This window comes from Mustelus asterias, chromosome 7, assembly GCF_964213995.1.
Source record: "Mustelus asterias chromosome 7, sMusAst1.hap1.1, whole genome shotgun sequence".
NCBI classification, from domain to species: Eukaryota; Metazoa; Chordata; class Chondrichthyes; order Carcharhiniformes; family Triakidae; genus Mustelus; species Mustelus asterias.
In genome coordinates this window covers 84,848,307-84,863,016 of record NC_135807.1, presented here as the reverse complement: position 1 = coordinate 84,863,016, position 14,710 = coordinate 84,848,307, and positions in this window count along the sequence as shown.

The window sequence follows — 14,710 nt, the reverse complement described above, 5'->3', positions numbered from 1 at the left end:
CTCCAGATCTCCGGCTGTAACCTTTGTGTAAGATTAAAAGAACTCCAGTGGGGATTCTATCCCTTCAATTGAATCCCTACAGTGCAGAAGGAGGCCATTCAGCTCATCGAATCTGCACCAACTCTCCAACAGAGCACCTACCCCAAGCCCACTTCCCTTCCCTATCCCTGTAATCCCACTTATTTACCCCATTAATCCCCTTAACCAACACATCTTGGGGCACAAGTGGCAATTTAGCACGGCCAATCCACCTAACCTACCCATCTTTGGGATGTGGGAAGAAATTGGAGCATCCGGGGGAAACACACACACACGCATTGGGAGAACGTGCAGACTCCACAGTCACCCAAGGCTGGAATTGAACCCGGGTTCCTGGAGCTGTGAGGCAGCATTGCTAATCACTGTGCCATCGTGTCACTCCTTATTACTTAAATTAATCTAATTTCTTTGCCACTTTTGAAAATTTTATGAATAACTTAAACAAGCAAATCTTGAACTTTTCCATTCTCCGAGAGAGTTGAGCAACACATAGAACAATGTTGAGTTTGCCGCTTGTTTCTTTACAGTGTCTGTGGGTGAAGCACTATCGAGTTGATTAAATGGTTTGTGATTGTAAGTCTTGTAGTCTGGTAGTCATTGGAATGAATTCATTGGATGGAATCTTGTGCCTTTTGGAAATTTGAGGGGTGGAGACTAAGGACCATTTTTTTGTCCCAATCCTCTCCAGGTCAGAGGTATTAACAACTGGAATTTCCCAGAAGGTGGCCAATAAACAGGCCACTCAGCATTCACTGTCCAATTATCATCAGGGCACCTGAAAACTGAGGCTCTGTCTAAGGCATGATGAAAATTAAGGATAAAGAATGGCCATGGTTGTCAGGGCCATCAGTGCATAGAGGGAGCACCCTGCATAGGAATGCTGGAGGCTGCAGCATTGGCCTTCTCATCCCAGAATCTCTGAGATTGGCTGTTTGAGGAGGTTTCAATCGCCTCCAGCCTGTCACTGGGAGGCCCCCTCCTGATAGTCGCCGGTTCCGGTTTCGGTGGGACATCTGTCCAACGTTGGGGAACGTTGATGAGTCCTGGAAATGACACTTAGGTGGGACTTTAATTCCCCTGACCCGGTGCCATATTCCATGGAGCAGGCTGGCCAATTCCCACCTCCAGCGAGAATGAATGGAAGCAAGGATGTGTTGGGTAGGTAGCCCAATGCACAATTTAAAAATTTGCTTTCCCTGACCCATTCAAAGCCACCTCATCTGTCTTGACAATTTTTCACCCGTTAGCTGGTGTTTTTCAGTCCTAGCATTACAGGAGTCTAGCCAAGGATGAGACAGGGCAGCCAATGAACCTATATACTCATAGTCACACATGCTCCGGAGGGGAAGTGAGGAGGGAAGAGGACCTCCTTGTAATGCCTGCTCTTGGGCTTGGCCAAGTTGACCATTAACAGATCCAGGCAAAAGGCAGTCGAGGGGGTTGTTCAACCCAACTGTCTGCCCCTCTACAGTGGCTACATCCACAGCCTGGTGGCCTTCTGCGACCAGTGGGTGAGGCAGTGGCTGGGGTGCGTCAGCATCTCCTGGGAATGGTACTTTGGTTTGGTTGGTTAAATTTCCTTTGGCATTTTGCTTTAGTTGCAGTGCCCCACCAGGGGCTGTCACCCTCGTCTACTTTGTTTAGTTTATTGATTATGGTTTTTTGTAAAAAGAGTGTACTCATGTTCATTTATTATCTCCCTGCTGTTGCTGGTGGCAGCTCCAATAACAGCACAGCACTATAGTATAGATGAGGTCAGCATGGTCCTCTGCTAGTTTGATGTACTCCTGTTATATTCTTGGTTCTTTTCTGTCCTTTTTACTCCAGACATTTCAACCCTCACGGTTAGACCCAACTCCCTAAGCCTTTGATTTTTCCAATGAGCTATTTAAACCGGGGTGCCATCGGCCCTCTGTGATAGACATAAAAGTCCTCATTATTTTCAAGTCCTCCTTGGTGTGAGGCCAATCGTTCTTCGCACCCCCCCCCCCCCCCGCCACCCCCCCCACTGTCAACATTGCCAAAGGCAGATTATCTGCTTATTGATCTTATTACAGTGTGTGCGATCTAGCTGGGCACCATGTTTCCTACTTTACAATAATGATGACACTTCCGAAAGTATTTAGTTGGTTCAAGGAGTGCACAGGAATGCAAGAACCACCTAGAGCAATAAAGAAAGGACCGTCATTACGGGAGTCTTGCCAAGGATGAGACAGGCCAACCAATGAACCTATATACTCATGTTCACACCTGCTCCGGAGTAGGCACGGTGCCATAGTGGTTAGCACTGCTGCCTCACAGCGCCAGGGACCCGGGTTCAGTTCCCAGCTTGGGTCACTGTGTGTGCGGAGTCTGCACATTCTCCCCGTGTCTGCGTGGGTTTCCTTCAGGTGCTCCAGTTTCCTCCCACAGTCCGAAAGACGTGCTGATTGGATGCATTGGCCATTCTAAAATTCTCCTTCAGTGTACCCGAACAGGTTCCGGAGTGTGGCGACTAGGGGATTTTCACAGTAATTTCATTGCAGTGTTGATGTAAGCCTATTTATGACACTAATAAATAAACTTAAAATCTAATTCATTGTATGCTCTCTTGACATGACACAACACAAATAATGGAGTTAACTAATTTCTATCGATTAGGTTCAATCAGATTTAGACATGAGGTAAGAAACCCCCAGTGATAGAAAGCTTTAGGAACCCCCAGGTCCAAAGTCATCGGTTGGGATTCTCCGACCTTGCCCATGGCTGGGATTCTCCAGTTCCTGCTGCTGTGAATGGAGATTTGGCTGAGTGCCAAATTTTCTGTTCTCACTGGTAGTGGAGGTGGGGCGTACAAAGCCAGAGAATTCTGGCCACCATTTCCCCCAAAGATGTAATGTTTACTCTATATCATGGCCTGGACATGCTGCTTGATCCTACTGGATTGTTCAGTGCATCTCAATAAGTGTAAGATTCACTGAACGCAGATTGAGTTTCTGCGATCTTGTACACTAGTTTTAAAAATATTGCACGGAATTGGGCACTGCCCAGAAAACTAACCACACCTCCAGATGTTGGGAGATTCTGCTCATTGTGCTCCCTTGCAGATCTTTGAGGTGGTTTTAAAATTAAGCTGGATCTCTTAGGCATAGGGACACCAACGAGTTCATTTTTAAAGATTTTGAATGTATTTTTAAAAATGAAATTACAAAATGTTGTATCCCAATGTAACTCAAAAATGATTTTACATATTTTAAAATATCATTTTCAGTGATTTAAAACTGGGTTACTGAAAGATTGCGACTACAACTAAAGTTTATATTTTTTGTGATCAGCTGATGTTCAGCTTTATTGATCAAACTTCCAAGTGTTAAAACATTCATATATCTCATGCCATGAGGGATAAAGTGTTGCTGATATAGACAGCCACCAGGAGTACAACTCATTGAAATCAACCTGAGAACTCATCTGGTCTGTCTAACTGAGGAATTCCTGGTATGGATACACATTGAGTTGAAGTGGAATCAGGACTGAAAGCAAAAAATAGAGGTGTGATTATAGCTTTCAAACAATTGTATTTGAGAAACTTTATTTTCTAAATCCCAAATTTTAGTTACATTTTCTCCCTTTCCTTTATCATATTTCTTCTGCGGCCGCAGCCAAACCCACATTGCTTATTAAAAGGTTGACAAGGGTGGGTTGGTCTTACGTTTTTCTTTGTGGTTGGATGGGTGGTGCAAGGGTTGGAAATGTCAAACTGTCGCAGTGAGCAGGACCTCTTTTCTGTGGGTTGACTTGCATTAATTTTGGAGTAGAGCCTGGCTCAGATGTTGTATATCGAACTGATGCTGCATCTTAAACTAGCAGCACCAGATGTTGACACTTCCATTCTCGAGCACTGGGAACCCTTACCTCAATGGATGGAATATTCAATGGAAATTAGATAAGCCAGCTGCTCTAAGTAGTGGAACAATTTGTACTGGGTGGGGGGGGAAGCGTCAACATGTAGCTAGAAATATCTTTCGGAACTAAAAAGCTTTGAAAATTTTATAATGTTGTTCAAGAGTGATGAGACAAACATTCAGCGATGAATGTTATGAGGCAAGCTGGCTTAGTGAGAGTCATAAATGCTTTATCTTGACCTACAGAGAACTTACTGAAAAAAAATCTGTGCCTTAGTTAGAATGCTGACTATAGCATCTTGTTATAGCACAATAAGAACAAAGTCTTGAACACAGGGACCAACACTATTAATAGAATACTCTGAAAAAAAAATGGGAAACTTATTTTATGTCCTGTGTTATTTTTGGATGAGAAACGAAACAGCTGCTATTCTTATTTTGATTCAGGGCAGAAACAAAGGTTGGGCACACAAAATTATATTTTAGGAGATATTTATATTATTTAAAATGAAATCCAGTATTATGATAAATTTCTTCATTGAATTGGATGGGCATATCCACACACTCACTGCATGCGTACATGTATCGGAAAAAATGGACATCTGTGGAAATTGCTTGTCAGCAGAATTGTTATCTGGTTTAGCATTACCTTCATATTAAATATTAATATTAAACCTGGCTACATCTATAATGCAATTAGGTGGTTCACAGGAACATTCTTCCAAAGATATACAGGTTAGGTAGATTGGCCATGCTGAATTGCCCCTCAGTGTCCCAAGAAGTGGGAGTTAGAGGATTAATGGGGTAAATGTGTGGGGTTACGGGGATAGGGTGGGTGGGTGGTCAATGTGTGGGGTTACGAGGATAGGGTGGGTGGGTGGTCCTAGTTAAGGAGTTCTGTCGAAGGGCTGGTGCAGACTCGATAGACCGAATGGCCTCTTATTGCACTGTAGGAATTCTATGGATCAGTGATATTGTTTACAGCGAGTTGGTTGACACACTGGCTGGAATTTTACTGCCCCGCACGCCACGGGAATCGGAGCGGGCAAGGGGCAGAACATGGAAAGGTCCGTTGACCTCGAGCGGAATTTTACGATTTCGGGACGAGTGAGGCCATAAAATCCCATCCACTGTTTCACACTTGGAATACTGTGTACAGTTCTGCTCACCCTATTATACAAAGGATATTATTAAACTAGAAAGAGTGCAGAAAAAATTTACTAGGATGCTACCGGGACTTAATAGTTTGAGCTATAGGAGAGGCTGGATAGACTGGGACTTTTTTCTCTGGAGCATAGAAGGCATGGGGGTGATCTCATAGAGGTCTATAAAATGATGAGGGGCATAGATCAGCTGGATAGTCAATACCTTTTCCCAAAGGCAGGGGAGTCTAAAACTGGAGTGTATAGGTTTAAGGTGAGAGGGGAGAGATACAAAAGGGTCTAGAGGGGCAATTTTTTTGCACAGAGGGTGGTGAGTATCTGGAACGAGCTGCCAGAGGTAGTAGTAGAGGCAGGTACAATTTTGTCTTTTAAAAGCGTTTAGGTAGTTACATGGTTAAGATGGGTATAGAGGGATATGGGCAAAACGCGGGCAATTGGGACTAGCTTAGGGTTTAAAAAAAGGGGTGGCATGGACAAGTTGAGCCGAGGTGCCTGTTTCCATGCTGTAAACCTCTATGACTCTATAACAATTTAGATATTGCGCCATGTTATGTGCAATTTATTATCGTGGCCATTGATTTCCAGTGAGCGAATAATCGAATACTAAATAAAATTGAATCAACAGAAAACGCTGGAAAATCACAGCAGGTTTGACAGCGTCTGTGGAGAGAGAAAAGAGCGAATGTTTTGAGTCAGACTCGAAACATTGGCTCTATTCTCTCTCCACAGATGCTTTCAGACCTGCTGAGATTTTCCAGCATTTTCTGTTTTTGTTTCAGATTCCAGCATCCGCAGTATTTTGCTTTCAAAACTAAATCAACCACTGATAATATGTTTGAGATTGCCACATACTTTAGAACTAGGAGACGCAAGTTCCATCTTATGTGCAGTTACATAGAAATGACTACACACATTGTATGCCACCTAAGGTGTGCTCATGTTGATCCTATATGCCCTCCCTGCTACTCTAAACCCTTTATTTCCCTTTCTTTCAATTACTACCTCACCTGCTGTTGATGGAGAGTTCATTTCAGAGCCTCAAACCCCTCTGTGTAATATATGGTTTCCCTCGCTCGCTGTCCCAAGTCATATATTTAATCTTATATCCTCTTGATCTTGACACCTTCATCACTGGAAACAGTCTGTTTCCATCTACCCTATTCCATCCTTAATAATTTTAAACACATCAGTCATATCAGCCTGTCATCTCTTCTGTTCTAACAAAAACAGCTCCAATTTTTCAAATCAATCTTATGTGTATTTTCTCTCGGACCAGGCAGTATATCTTTCTATAGCTTGGAGCCCAGAATTGCACATGGTACTCTAATATGGTTTTACTATTTCATATTGATTTGACATCTCTTGACTTCTATATTCTACACTTCTTGCCAAGAAATCCAGCATTCTATTAGCTTTTTTATAGCCTTCTCCACTCAAGGTATGGCTTTTAATGTCTTGCGAATCTGAACACCCAAATCCCTCGGCCCTGCCACCTTTCTTCATTCAAATTAGCACTTTTAAAAAACTAATCTTAAACTTACTGATGTTGAAGTCAATCTGCCATTTTTATTGTCCATTTCCTCATCCTGACAAATCAATGTCTTTGCTCCTCAGAATTATTGATGATGGGAGGAATTTTACGAGAATGATTCTAAGGGCTCGATTTTACCCTCACGTTGCGCCCGTTTTTGGGCGCAGAAACTTGGTAAAGTCGAGTGTGAGGCGAGTAGCGTGATCTGCGCCTGCCTCCGCGCCGGTTCCCCCTTTACCAATGCCCAAAAATGGCCGCGATCAGGACCATGCCTGAAATGGGTGCACAGCATGCACTTGCATGCATTTAAATTGTCTTAATGGACTGCACACCCAACTTTACCAGCACTTGCCCCTTTACCACCGCGTTTGCCCATTCAGAATCGTTGCGAAACAGACAGGAGAGGGTGGGGTGGGGGGGTGGGGGGGTGTGGGGAGGGTGGAGTGGGGTGGGGAGGGTGGGGGGGGGGTGGGGGCGTGAGGAGGTGGGTCCAACGGCTCTCTGCCTGACATTGGTGGGGTGGGGGGGGAAGGGGAGTACGTTGCCACTCTGCCTGAGATCAGTGTGGGGGAAAGGGGGGTTCGCTTCCACTCTGCCTAAGATCGGTGGGGTGGAGGGGAGGGGGGTGTGGGGTGGGTAGGTGGGTCCGACGGCCCTCTGCCTGAGATCGGTGGGGTGGGGGGGAGGGGGGTGTGGGGTGGGTAGGTGGGTCCGACGGCCCTCTGCCTGAGATCGGTGGGGTAGGGGGGGGATAGGGGGGGAGGGTGGTACGTTGCCACGCTGCCTAAGATGAGTGGGGGAGAGGGGGGTCCGTTTCCACTCTGCCTGAGATTGGTATGGGGGGAGGGAGGAGGGGCCCGCGATTGTTCTGGATGGTGGGGGTGTGGGGCCAGTGACTGTGGTGTGCCTCAGGGATCAGTGTTGGGACTGCAGTTGTTTACGATTTACATAGATGATTTGGAGTTGGGGACTTAGTGATGCGCGACAATTAAGCACGTGGAACCAAGGCTTCGATATTGATGGCTTTTATTGTGTAACAATGGAACTACTAACACGAATACACCAGTTCAGACTGAAGGGGTCCTGCCGGAGCAGAGGGTCTTATACCTCGCCACCGGAGGTGGGGCCCCACTGGGATGTGCCATGATAACACTTATAACAGGTAAACACCCTAACCCAACAACATTGTACAACCCCCACAGTAACAACACCCTAGCCCAACAGTAACATAATAACAACTCCCAGTGGTAACCAACGATGGTTCACCACATTCACCCCTCCTTTAAAAACAAAAGGCGGCGGGGTGCAAGAAAAAACAGGTCATATATACAGAATTCACAAGTCCAGACGGTCTGGAGGACCGCACCGACGCTGTGATCTCCTCAACACCGGTTGCGAAACCGGAGCAGGTGCTTGCGGTGGCGTTCTCTCCAAAACAACGTCCGGCTGTCCCCTCAAGGACTCCCGGGCCGGTTGGCCCTGGTGAGGCGATGGTGCAGGGGATCCTGGAACCTTCGGTGGTGGCGCCGATCTCCGAGTCTCAGGCAAGCTGTACATGGGAGTAAAACTGTTATGCACTGGTCCCGGTGCTGACCGCGCCACGTCTGGGGAAGCAATGAGGAGTAGTGGATTCGTGACTGGGGGAATAGGAGCAACAGGAGTTGCTACGTCCCCTGCGGGCGCCAGGTCTCTAATGGAGACAGTGTCCTCTCGCCCGTCAGGATATGCCACATAGGCATACTGAGGGTTGGCGTGGAGGAGTTGGACCGGTTCGACCAAGGGGTCGGACCTGCGAGCCCTCACATGTCGCCGCAGAAGGACGGGTCCTGGGTACGTCAACCAGGCTGGCAATGAGATCCCCGAGGACGACTTCCGAGGGAATGAGAACATCCTCTCGTGGGGAGTAGCATTGGTTGCCGTACACAGGAGGGAGCGGATAGAATGGAGCGCATTTGGAAGGACCTCCTGCCAACGGGAGACTGGAAGGCCCCTGGATTTCAGTGCCAGTAGGACAGCCTTCCAGACTGTAGCATTCTCCCTTTCCACCTGTCCGTTACCCCTAGGGTTGTAGCTCGTGGTTCTACTAGAGGCAATCCCGAATGAGAGCAGGAATTGCCTCAAGTCGTTGCTCATGAACGACGAGCCCCTGTCGCTATGAATGTAGCAGGAGTACCCGAACAGGGTAAAAAGCTCACTGAATGCCTTGATGACGGTGGCAGTCGACGTGTCCGCACAGGGGACAACAAACGGGAACCGGGAGTACTCGTCTATTATGTTGAGGAAATAGACGTTCCGGTCCGTTGAGGGAAGGGGGCCCTTAAAATCCACACTCAGCCTCTCAAAAGGGCGAGTGGCCTTGACCAATTGTGCCCGGTCTGGTCGATAAAAGTGTGGTTTGCATTCTGCGCAAATCCGACAGCTTCTCGTCACTGACCTGACATCCTCCACCGAGTAGGGCAGGTTGCGGGCTTTGACGAAATGGTAGAGTCTGGTGACTCCAGGATGACACAGATCATTGTGGAGGGCCTTCAAGCGGTCCTCCTGCATGATGGCGCATGTTCCGCGCGAGAGGGCATCCGAGGGCTCATTGAGCTTCCCTGGACGATACATAATATCGTAATTATAGGTGGAGAGCTCAATTCTCCACCGCAAGATCTTATCGTTCTTGATCTTGCCCCTCTGCGTGTTGCTGAACATAAACGCCACGGATCGTTGATCCGTGATCAGGGTGAACCGCTTCCCTGCCAGGTAATGGCGCCAGTGTCTGACTGCCTCCACAATGGCCTGAGCCTCCTTCTCCACCGCTGAGTGCCGAATTTCGGGGCCTTGAAGGGTGCGGGAAAAGAACGCGACGGGCCTGCCTGCCTGGTTTAGTGTGGCGGCTAGGGCGAAATCAGATGCATCACTCTCCACCTGGAAAGGGATGGATTCATCCACCGCGTGCATCGTGGCTTTCGAGATGTCGCTTTTCAAAGCCTTGAAGGCCAATTGGGCCTCCGGCGTAAGTGGGAAGGTCGTGGACTTGATGAGCGGACGAGCTTTGTCTGCGTAGTTGGGGACCCACTGCGCATAGTACGAAAAGAACCCGTGGCATCTCCTCAGTGCTTTCGTGCTAGCGGGCAAGGGAAGTTCAGTAAGTGGGCGCATACGGTCTGGATCAGGGCCAATGACCCCGTTTTCCACCACGTATCCGAGGATGGCTAACCTGCGCGTACGGAATACGCACTTCTCCCTGTTATAGGTCAGATTCAGGCGAGATGCGGTGCGCAGAAAGTGTTGGAGATTTGTGTCGTGGTCCTGCTGGTCATGGCCGCAGATGGTGACGTTATCCAGGTACGGGAAGGTAGCCCGCAACCCGTTCTGGTCCACCATTCGGTCCATAGCACGCTGGAAGACCGAGACCCCATTGGTGACACCAAATGGAACCCTGAGGAATTGGTATAGACGACCATCCGCCTCAAAAGCCGTATATTGTCGGTCCTCTGGGCGGATGGGGAGTTGATGGTAGGCGGACTTAAGGTCTATGGTAGAGAACACTCGGTACTGCGCAATCTGATTGACCATATCAGAAATGCGCGGGAGAGGATACGCATCCAGCTGCGTATAACGATTAATGGTCTGACTATAGTCGATGACCATCCGAGGTTTGTTCCCGCTTTTGACTACCACGACCTGCGCTCTCCACGGACTAGCACTGGCCTGTATGATCCCTTCCTTGAGGAGCCGCTGAACCTCAGATCTAATAAAGATCCGGTCCTCAGCGCTGTAACGCCTACTTTTAGTAGCGATGTGCTTGCAGCCTGGTACCAGATTCTTAAAGAGGGATGGTGTAGTGATTTTCAGAGTGGAAAGATTGCATGCGGGGCGCTTTGGGCAATTTGGAGGCTGCGGCTGATTCCCTACTGCCAGTGAAGGGGGTGGCCCACCGTACTGTAGGATCACACTCTTCATGTGGACCATAAAATTTAGTCCGAGGAGAATTGGCGCACAAAGGTGAGGTAACACAAGGAGCCTGTATTGCTCGTAAATTGTGCCCTGTACCTCAAGAGTTACCATACATCGTCCTTGGATCAGTACAGACCGGGACCGTGATGCCATGGAAATTGTCTGCTTGGCAGGGAGAACCTGGAGTCCACACCTTTTAGCAGTTTCAGGGTGTATGAAACTTTCGGTGCTCCCACTGTCAAACAGACAATTCACAGTTCGACCATTTACCTTTATATCCATCATGGAATTCTCAAGCCTGTGGTGCTTAGTCTGGTCCAGGGAGATCGACGCCACCGTTGGCCCCTGGGCGTCACTGCATGCCGCCGATGTTGATGCTGAGGACCCCTGCTGGTCGCTCCTAGTCGTCGTGGACCATGATGGCCGCCCCCATGAATCGCACGTGGGCGAGGGCGCCAAACGCAGCGACTCCTGGTGGTCTTCCTCCTCCTCCGTCAGCCACGATGGCGCCGTCCTGGGTTCGCACGTGGTCGGACCTCGTGGGTACTGCAACGCCGAAGGAGATTGTCTCCGTTCTGGAGGGTTACAAGCTGCACTGCCGTTTTTAGACTTCGACCTGCAGACTTTACCGTAGTGGCCTTTTTTACCGCACTGGCTGCAGATAGCCGTTCTTGCCGGACACTGCTGCCGTGGATGCTTGGCCCCACCACAAAAATAGCATCGCTGGCCACCTGGAGCTGCCGCCGTCGTTGGATCGATCTGGGAGCGCGGCACCGACCGCACGTGGGTCCAGCGCCAGACGATCTGGTTTTAAGATCTGTTCCATACTCATTTTTTTGTACAGCTGAGAGTTTTCTGTTACACAATAAAATTGATGCGCGACAATTAAGCACGTGGAACCAAGGCTTCGATATTGAAGACTTTTATTGTGTAACAATGGAACTACTAACACGAATACACCAGTTCAGACTGAAGGGGTCCTGCCGGAGCAGAGGGTCTTATACCTCGCCACCGGAGGTGGGGCCCCACTGGGATGTGCCATGATAACACTTATAACAGGTAAACACCCTAACCCAACAACATTGTACAACCCCCACAGTAACAACACCCTAGCCCAACAGTAACATAATAACAACCCCCAGTGGTAACCAACGATGGTTCACCACACCAAGTATAGTGTGTCAAACTTCGCAGATGACACTAAGATGGGTGGAAGAGCAACGTGTGCAGAGGATGCTGAAAGTCTGCAAAGGTATATAGATAGTCTAAGTGAGTGGGCGAGGGTCTGGCAGATGGAGTACAATGTTGGTAAATGTGAGGTCATCTATTTTGGTAGGAATAACAGCAAAATGGACTATTATTTAAATGGTAAAAAAATGCAGCATGCTGCTGTGCAGAGGGAGCTGGGTATCCTTGTGCAGGAATCTCAAGGAGTTGGTTTGCAGGTGCAGCAGGTAATTAAGAAGGCAAATGGAATTTTGTCCTTCATTGCTAGAGGGATGGAGTTTAAAAACAGCGAGGTTATGTTGCAGCTGTATAAGGTGCTGGTGAGGCCACACCTGGAGTACTGTGTACAGTTTTGGTCTCCTTACTTGAGAAAGGACATACTGGCACTGGAGGGGGTGCAGAGGAGATTCACTAGGTTGATTCTGGAGTTGAGAGGGTTGGCTTATGAGGAGAGACTGAGTGGATTGGGGCTATACTTAATGGAATTCAGAAGAATGAGGGGAGATCTTATAGAAACATATAAGATTATGAAGGGAATAGATAAGATAGAAGCAGGGAAGTTGTTTCCCCTGGTGGATGAAACTAGAACTAGGGGGCATAGCCTCAAAATAAGGGGAAGCAGATTTAGGACTGAGTTGAGGAGGAACTTCTTCACACAAAGGGTTGTGAATCTGTGGAATTCCCTGCCCAGTGAAGCAGTTGAGGCTACCTCATTGAATGTTTTTAAGGCAAGAATAGATAAATTTTTGAACAGTAAAGGAATTAAGGGTTATAGGGAGCGGGTGGGTAAGTGGAGCTGAGTCCACGAAAAGATCAACCATGATCTTATTGAATGGCGGAGCAGGCTCGAGGGGCCAGATGGCCTACTCCTGCTCCTAGTTCTTATGTTCTTATGATAAGGGGGTCAGTAACATTGGGGCGGGGGGGGTGGTGGAGCAATATCTGTGGGGGCCAACGGGAGGCATTATCTGGCCTGGGAGGGATGTGGCAGGGGAGCAGCATTCTATCTTTTTTTTCTGCGCATGCGCAGTTGGAGGAGCCGATCGGAGCTGCAGAGTTTCGGGCTCATTAAGCCCCGACCACAGGCTTCTGCAGCGCGATTCGGACTTGCTGATATTTTTGCAGGCAGAATGCATATTGAACCTCAGAACGGTCTAAAAGTTGGATCTGAAACAATGCCAGTTTCAAATCCACCCAGCGGACATGAAAATGGTAAAATAGGGCCCGAAGTGTCCAGCTGCCGTGAAAATGGGAGAGTTCCTGATCTGTTTTTTGGGTGAGTTTTCAGCCCAATCTTACATACTTAGTCATTGAAAAAATGGTGTAGACTGTTTCTAGCTGCTGCAGGCAGTGGGCTGGGCTTAATTTGCCATCCAGCTTGTAGTGCGCAGTAGTGCTGCACATCGCAATTTCAGCAGCAAGAGTCTGACAGACTGAGAGTCAGTTGTCAGGCCCCTGCTGCTGGAGCCAGTCTCAACAAACTCCCCTCCACCCCCGGCAATCGCAGAGGCCTGCGGCCGATCACGAGCCCAACAATGCACGAATATCTAGCCCCCACTGCAACACCCACCACCCAGACCGATTGTGCCCCCCGCTCCCTCCAATCTGATTGCATTGCTGAGTGAAGCGAGCCCCCCCTTCTCCCAATCTGATCCCTTTCCAGGGTGGCAGCGGGCCCCACCCCGATCTGATCCGATCCTGTAGCAGAGTGGCAGCAGGGCCCCCTTCCATATGCCCTATCCTAGCACTGTCCAGTGGGCAAGGTGCCCGCTGGGCATTGCCCAGGTGCCCGCTGTGCATTGCCCAGGTGCCAGACTGGAACTGCCAGGCTGACACTGCCCAAGGGGCACTCTCTTGCTCTTGGCATCCCCAGGGGTTTCAATTGCCTCCAGTTCCACCAACAAGGACAAAATGACTGTTCTCTATGTGTGGGGAGCGGATATTTTCCTCACCGGAGAGAAAGGCAGGTGATCCTGGACGACTGAGTGCCAGGCTGACTAAACACATGCAAATTAACATGTAAATATATTTAAATAAATTATTCAGCCTCTTGCCCATTTCTGGCAAGATCAGCCTCTTGGCTCTCGTAAAACCGCGACTGCCAAGAAATCGGGCTCAATCCTGGTTTCTCAGCTTTCGTGTGATTTTACCGGCTTGCTCCACCCATCGATGGGCGGGACGAACTGGTAAAAATCCGCCCCATGTCTTCTGTTTTAGAATTCGCACTGGTTCCTATTCAAATACATAATGAATAGAAACAACCCAGAACTGAACCTTGCGGAACCTCTGCCTAGGTCAAATCAAGCTGAGAAAGTGCCCTTTCCTTCTTACTCTCTGTTTCCTCCCTTCCTACCACTTAATCCAATATGTCATATTTTCTCTAGTTAGATACCCTAAACTTCTCCAATAGTCTCCAGTGTCTGTGGGCTGAATCTTTAGGTTTCTCGCCTTGGGAGCGGAGGTAAGGGGAGGCGAACCCAAAAATAGCAGCGTTTCAGTTTCAGGATGGTATTGCTAGTGCTGGAAGTGTTCACCAGGGTGTGGAGTCACTGCCCAGGGAGTAATCCTGACTTCATAAAAGGGTCAGTGGGCCAAAGGTGAACTCAACACTTGGAAAAGCGGTGTCATAGAATCATAGAATCCCTACAGTGCAGAAGGAGGCCATTTGGCCCACCGTATCTGCACCAACTCTCCACAGAGCATCTTACTCAAGCCCTATCCTCATGACCCCATGTATTTACCCCACTAATCCCCCTAACCTACACATCTTGGGACACTAAGGGGCAATTTAGCACAGCCAATCAACCTAACCCACACTTCTTTGGCCTGTGGGAGGAAAGGACAGCCCCATGCTGGGTGCTAGGCCTCTGTCTCCACTGTGATATCTCACTTTTCTCTGGTGCTGTAGAAATCATCTGATTTTT